This window comes from Hemiscyllium ocellatum, chromosome 13, assembly GCF_020745735.1.
Source record: "Hemiscyllium ocellatum isolate sHemOce1 chromosome 13, sHemOce1.pat.X.cur, whole genome shotgun sequence".
Taxonomy (NCBI): domain Eukaryota; kingdom Metazoa; phylum Chordata; class Chondrichthyes; order Orectolobiformes; family Hemiscylliidae; genus Hemiscyllium; species Hemiscyllium ocellatum.
The window spans coordinates 6,030,402-6,037,831 of record NC_083413.1 but is presented as its reverse complement, the minus strand read 5'-3'; positions in this window follow the sequence as shown (position 1 = coordinate 6,037,831).

The window sequence follows — 7,430 nt, the reverse complement described above, 5'->3', positions numbered from 1 at the left end:
TAAATACAGCAAAGCTGTGTCTCCAGTGTTTAAACATGAAGTGATCCCTCACAGGAGTGACAGTATTATTTCCAACCTGAGGTTTCCATCCTTTTTAAAAAGTTAACCTAATATTTTATCAGCATTTCCATTAAAATGAATACATCCTAGTTAAATTGCACATCTAATTCACAAATGCATGTTTTTTTTGTTTTAGAAATGACATCTATACTGTGATCAGCAGATGTGTTCAATGTGCTCTATTGAGATTGACTCTTTTTAATTTACAATCAGCCACATTATTTGTAAGTTACTTTGAAAACTTTCTGCAGTCGAACTTGGGTACTTCATCCATCAAACAAAAACACTAACAATGAGTTATTGTTTAATAAATAGTGCTGTCTGTCCACCCATTTTATTTTGTTATGCATTATTGTGTAAGTAAAATGTTCGATAGTGTCATGAATTAAAAAATTATTAAAAGTTCTGAGTATCTTGCATTCTTCTGTCCTTAGAGTTTGAAGTTTAGAATTATCAGTGATGCTTTAGGGTTTTCTGATAGAAGTTAAAAGATTAGAATTGGCAGTAATTAAATTGTTTATTCAATCATATGCAAAGTAATGAGAACAGGTCACTCTCCTTTGTTCGCTCCCCCATTCAATGAGATTAGCTTTGATCTGATTTTTATCTTCAACCTTTCATTCCTGCATAGCCTGATGGTCTTTCATCCATTTGGTAAACAAGAATCAATCTACCTCTGTCTTTAAAAATATTTAAAGATTCTACATCCACTGCCTTATGAAGAAGAGAATTCCAAATTCATGGGATGTTGGTACCATTTTCTAGACCAGCATTTATTGCCCATTCTTAATTACTCCAGCCAAGTTGGTAATAAGCTGTCTCTTGAATTGTTAAAAATCACACGATACCAGGTTATAGTCCAACAGGTTTAATTGGAAGCACTAGCTTTTGGAGCATTGCTCCTTATCAGGTGGTTGTGGGCCACCTGATGAAGGAGCGTCGCTCCAAAAGCCAGTGCTTCCAATTAAACCTGTTGGACTATAACCTGGTATCGTGTGATTTTTAACTTTATATACCCCAGTTCAACACTGACATCTCCCAATTTCAAATAGTTGCAGTCCTTGCTTAGTTAACACCCACAGGTACCATGACCAAAGGAGTGAATAACATCAGTGAAGAAGTAGCAGTGTAGGATGTTCAAGGGTGGTGAGAGACTTGGTCCCATGCAGCTGATATCTTGTCCTAGGTGGTAGGGGTTGCCAGTTTGGCAAGTTCTATTGAAGGAGCCTTGGTGTGTTTGTTTATTAGCGTATTAGTTACCTAGACAGCTTTGTGCATTAGGAGCTAATCAGACCAGTAAGCAGCATCTTTCACAATGTGAAAGATCAGAGAAACTCTGAAATCTATAGATAGAAGAATGAAGATTAATAATACTTACAAAGATTATTTTTAATCAATTGTGAATTTTATTTTTGGACATGTATACAGTCATGGAAATGTTTTGTAAAAAATGACTTTAATGTGTGGGATATTCTCTCCTTCATTCCAAAGGGCTGTTACCTGTCACATTGTCCCCTTGAGAACATTGCATGCTGTCTATTCATGGTTATCCATTCTATTAATGAGTATAATGGTGGCTCAGTGGTTAGCACTGCTGCCTCACAGCACCAGGGTCCCAGGTTCAATTCTAGCCTCTGGCGACTGTGTGGGGTTTGCACATTCTCCCCGTGTCTGCGTGGGTTTTCTTCAGGTGCTCCGGTTTTCTCCCACAGTCCAAAGATGTGCAGGTCAGGTGAATTGGCCATGCTAAATTACTCAGTGTTTGGTGTATTAGTCAGAGGGAAATGGGTCTGGGTAAGTTACTCTTCAGAGGGTCGGTATGGACTTGTTGGGCTGAAGAGCCTGTTTCCACTCTGTAGGGAATCTGATCTAAGAATACCTGCTGAGATTACCATGAAGGATTCTCCTTACTCTCTCCCCTCACCTGAGACACAGTGACCCTAGGGTTTAATCGCCACCTGTTTCTCTAGAAAGCAGCCTGGTGGTCTGGTAAGATGTTGCAGCTTACCTTTTTTATTCATTCTGTTTATATTTGGGGATTTGAGTGGCTGCACCTCGGTTCTCTTGATTTCTGCAACTTCTGGATATCAGCTTTTCTTTGAACCACAGCAAAATAGTTGTAGCACTATTTACTTGTTTGTGTTTAGCAGTGTTAATTGACTTTACACTCCTAGAGCTCAGAGTAGTAGTAGCTTTTGAAACTTGTTTTATTTTTCCCTTCTGGCTTTGTTTGTAAAGTTCTTACATTCTGCTTTGCTCTCCATGGGCCCCAGTTGTGCCTGCCTCTTCAGATACGTGGAACAGTCAATCTTCCATAGTTACACCGGCACCATCCACCACCTTTTCCCTCTGCTACATTGGTGACTGTATCGGTGCCACCTCATGCTCCCTTGAGGATTGAACAGTTCATCAACTTCACAAACACCTTCCACCCTGACCTCCAGTTCATCTCCGACACCTTCCTGCACCTTTCCATCTCTCGGCGAACAACTCAACGCAGACATCTATTTCAAACACACTGACCCCTACAGCTACTTGGACTGCACCTCCTCCCACCCTGCCTCCTGTAAAAATGCTATCGCTTATTCCCAATTCCTCTGCTGCATCTGTTCCCAGGAGGACCACTTCCACCCCAGAACATCCCAGATGGCCTCTTTCAAAGATGGCAATTTCCCCTCCCATGTGGTCAACAATGCCCTTCAGTGCATCTCCTCCACCTTCCATACCTCTACCCTTGAACCCCATCCCTCCAACCACACCAAGCATTCAACACCTTCTCCATCCCAGTCCTCATCTTCCAGAGCATTATCCTCTGCCATTCCCACCACCTATAGTCAGATCCCACCATCAGAAATGTATTTCCCTCCCTACCCCATCAGCATTCGACAGAGACCATTCCTCCGTGACACACTTATTATGTCCTCACCAATTCACCCTCCACACCCAGCATCTTCCCTTGCCACCACAAGAGACTCAAAACCTGCACCCACACCATCTCCCTCACTCCATCAAAGGCCCCAAAGGATTCTTCCACATCTGGCAGAGATTTTCCTGTACGTCCAAACACCTCATCTACTGTGTTTGTTGCTTTCGATATGGTCTCCTCTCCACTGGGGATACAGGAAGCTGAACATTTCAGAGAACATCTGTGGAGCGCACACACATGAGAGAACCTCACTGCCCTGTGGTCGACCACTTTAACTCTCCCTCCCACTCCGCTGAGGACATGAAAGTCCTTGGCTACCTCCACTCCTCGTGGAAGAACACCTCATCTGTCGGCGTGGGACCTACCGCCCACATGGCATCAAGGTCGATTTCACCAGTTTCCTGATCTCTTCATCCTGCTGTCCCCCTACCCCCAACTTTAACCCAGATGCAGCCTTTCAACTCAGCACCACCCTCTTGAACTGTTCTACCTGCCCATGTTCCTTCTCATCTATGCACTCCATGCTCCCCTTTGACTTATCACCAATACCCCCCACCTGCATCTACCTTCCAAGCTGCTGTCTCCCTCTCCCTCCCCCATCCCCCAATATTCCTGATGAAGGGCTTATGCCCAAAATGCCAACTCTCTTGCTCCTTGCATGTTGTCTGACCTGCTGTGCCTTTCCAGTGCCACAGTTTTTTACTCTGATCTCGAGCATCTGCAGTCCTCACTTTCTCCTCCACGTTGAGTAGAAGCTCACTGATTTTATCTATCTTGTATAGAATCTTTTACCAGATGTGGGTGTCACTGGTAAATTCACCATTTGTTGCTCATTTCTAATTGCTTGGGAGATCATTTTCTTGAGCTACTGCAGTCCATCTCATGGCGGTAGACCCACGGTGTTGTACATAAGGGACTGTTGAACTTTTGTCCACTGATTTTTCAGGTAGTGCATTCCAGACCATTGTAATTACCAGGATATGACAATTGTTGAGTTATGTATCACTCCAGCTCGAGTTTCCTCTGTCTATTTGAGAGTGTAGTTCAGACATAAGCCCATCAGTTCAACGTCCTCCCTCTTAATTACATTTTTAATTACCGTTCCTCGACTCCTTTCTCCTGCCTGCCTTCAATTGTTCATCCTCAGGTGGTCTGACCTCAAATTCCTACCATAATCCTTCATACTTGACCCCTCCTTTCCTGCCGCTGACCTCTGACACTGGCTTTCCTCCTGTGGAGAGCTGCTAAAGTCACGTGCCAATTCCTCCTTATGAGTAACAACCCAAAATGCGTCATCCTAACCCCTCATCAATATTGCCACCCTATGGATTTGCTGAGGAGTAATCTAAATAATTTCATGTATCCAATTCACTCTTTCCATATGACGGATTATGATTATCTTTGTGTCTCCTTCCAGGCCTGCAGAATAACTGATCTTTTGTAAACAAGGCCCTTACCATTTATGAGCTCATTGTAGATAACTGAATTGGTCTTTTAGCCTTGGTGGAAACTTCACTGAGGCCTGACAACATAAAAGAAGTCTCTGTGCCTGGACTAAGTTTCCCACCATTTACTCTGCACAGATTGTTGTGGCGATGGTATTTCTTGTCATTTAATTATATCTTTGTCGGTCTCTCTGCTCCTCGTATACACTCTGCCCCTTTGATGAGGTTGATGTAGTTAATCTCCATTCTCACTTTAAAATATGTAAATCAATAAAAAATCTCATGTCAGGCAATGACCATCTCCAATTAAAGACAATGTAACCACAATCCCTCGACATTGAATGATATGACTATCACTAAATCCCCCCCCCCCCCACTATCAAAAACCAAAGGTATGCCGACAAATAAAAGCTGAACTAGACTCGCTGTACAAATAGAGTGGCTATAAGAGCAGGTCAGAGGCTAGGGATCCTGTAATGAGGAACACCCCTGACTCCCCAAAATATGTCCACCATCTACAAGGCACAAGTCAGGAATAATTTGAGAAGACAGTGTTGGAATGGGGTGTACAAAGTTAAAAATCACACAACACCAGGTTATAGTCTAACAGGTTTAATTGGAAGCACACTAGCTCTCGGAGCGACAATCACCTGATGAAGGAGCGTCGCTCCAAAAGCTAGTGTGCTTCCAATAAAACCTGTTGGACTATAACCTGGTGTTGTGTGATTTTTAACCAAGTCAGGAATGTGAGGTGATGCATTTTGGAATATGTAATTGTGCACTAAGAAGTATACAAATCAGTTTCCCTAAAGTGGCAATAAGGTAGATTTGATGGTCAAGAATGTGTATGGCGTGTTTGTTTTCATTGATTGGGCCATAAAGGCTAAAAATTGGCAAGTCATGTTGCAGCTGTGTAGAACTTTAGGCCACATTTAGGGTAGCACAGTGTCTCAGTAGTTAGCACTGCTGCCTCACAGCACCAGGGTCCCAGGTTCAATTCTAGCCTTGGGCGACTGTGTGGAATTTTGCACATTTTCCCCATGTCTGCGAGGGTTTCCTCCATATGCTCCCGTTTCCTCCCACAGTCCAAAGATGTGCAGGTCAGGTGAATTGGCCATGCTAAATTGCCCATAGTGTTAGATGCATTAGTCAGAGGAAATGGGTCTGGATGGTTACTTTTCGGAGGGTCGGTGTGGACTTGTTGGGCCAATGGGCCTGTTTCCACACTGTAGGGAATCTAATCATTTGGAATATTATGCACAGTCCTGGTCGTCACAGTACCAGAAGGATATAGAGGCTTTTGAGAGGGTACAAAAACAATTTGCCAGGATGTTGTGTCATTTGGAGGGTATTAGCTATGAGGAGAGATTGTTTTCACTTGAAGGTTGCAGCCTGAGGAATGACTTGATTAGAGAGAGAAAATAGAGGGGCATGGATTGTCTTATTTCCTAGGGTAGAAATGTCAAATATGCAAGTTTAAAGTAAAAGGAATAAATGTTTTAGAGAGGGTGGTAAGTTTCTGGAATGTGCTGGTAGAGGAGATGGTGGATGCCGATACAATAGTATTGAAAATGCATCTTGACAGATACATGTATAGGCAGGGATCTGCAGGATGCAGACTGTATAGAGAGAAAATGTTTTTCTTTTAGAGAGGCTATGTGTCAGCGCAGGCTCGGTGGGCTGAAGACCCTGCTGATGTGCTGCACTGTTCTTTTTTCAGAGTGGTCTGGGTGATGAATGTGGTTACCCAGGTACTAGTAACAGTAAATTGGACAGATGTATTAGCAGGGAGTCTAGATCCATGGAGGGGGGTGGGGCGGGGGGTGGTGAATTTGGAAAAACAATATATTGATTGGATTAAATGAAAAGTGAATGGAGGTTTACTTAAAACATAAAAATCAGCAAGGACTCTTAGGGCTGAATGGCCTGGTTCTAAATACAATAGGAAAGGAGTTGTGATATGTTCTCAACTTCCTTTGGAAAATTGTGATCTTGTGCAGATTTTCATGGAACTAAATTGGATAGGAATAGGAGAGGATGAAGGAATACTCTTGCAAACAGCAGAATGGGTGCTGAAGGAATTTGTAACCTCTGACTTCAAAGAGTGAAAGATCTGAGATGTTGAAGGTAAAGCTTAATATTGATCACAAGAGTAGAGGGAAGATAAAATCGCTACAGTTCCAGAGGATCATATAGCTGCTTTTTCATTAGAGACAGAGAAACAACTGGGGATGGTTTAACCCGAGGGTCACCCTACCTCCGAGGAGAGGTGGAGGTTCAGAAGAAAAGTGAGTATATGATGGCCATTTCTTTATTTCATTGTTCACGCTGGAGCTAAAGCAAAAATGAAATCAAAAGGGTTGAGCCAAATGGTCTATCTTCTGGGTTTTAGTTTTATAGCTGCTGTTCAGTATTTGGGGGAGTCACGTGTTTGCTCATGCTTTTTTTCCCCCCATTTGTTGCTTATCCATTCTATCCCAGGATTTTGTTGCTGTACCAATGTCCATGATACATTGTCATTAGTTGGAGTATTCTTTTATTTTTCTTCCGTTTAAGCCAACAGTGCTCTGTCATTTTCTGTCCCAAATGTCCTTCTCTCTCTCTCTCTCTCTCCAATGACCCATTGTAAATACCTCAGTTCTAATTACACATACCTTAGTTATTTCACAGCTATCTTTGCCATGGCCTAAGTGTAATTGGGTACAACTTATACCTCATCAGCCCCATTCCTGAATGTTCTCCCGAAGCAGTTCCAAGTCCCAATGACTTTTGTTATTAATCTTGTGACTGTTGCCATTTACCTGGTTCTTCAACAGCACAACCCTGTGGATGTTGGAGATCGTAAATTCAAACCGAAGTGCTAGAGAATTCCAGTTGCATCGAGAAGCAAAACTAAATGCTTTGAGTCCAAAATGACACTTTGGTTTTATGCCTGTGGTTCTTGAAGTTGATTCTGTGCCACCCTGACCTCTCAAGGCCCAGCTCAGCTTTAATCTCCA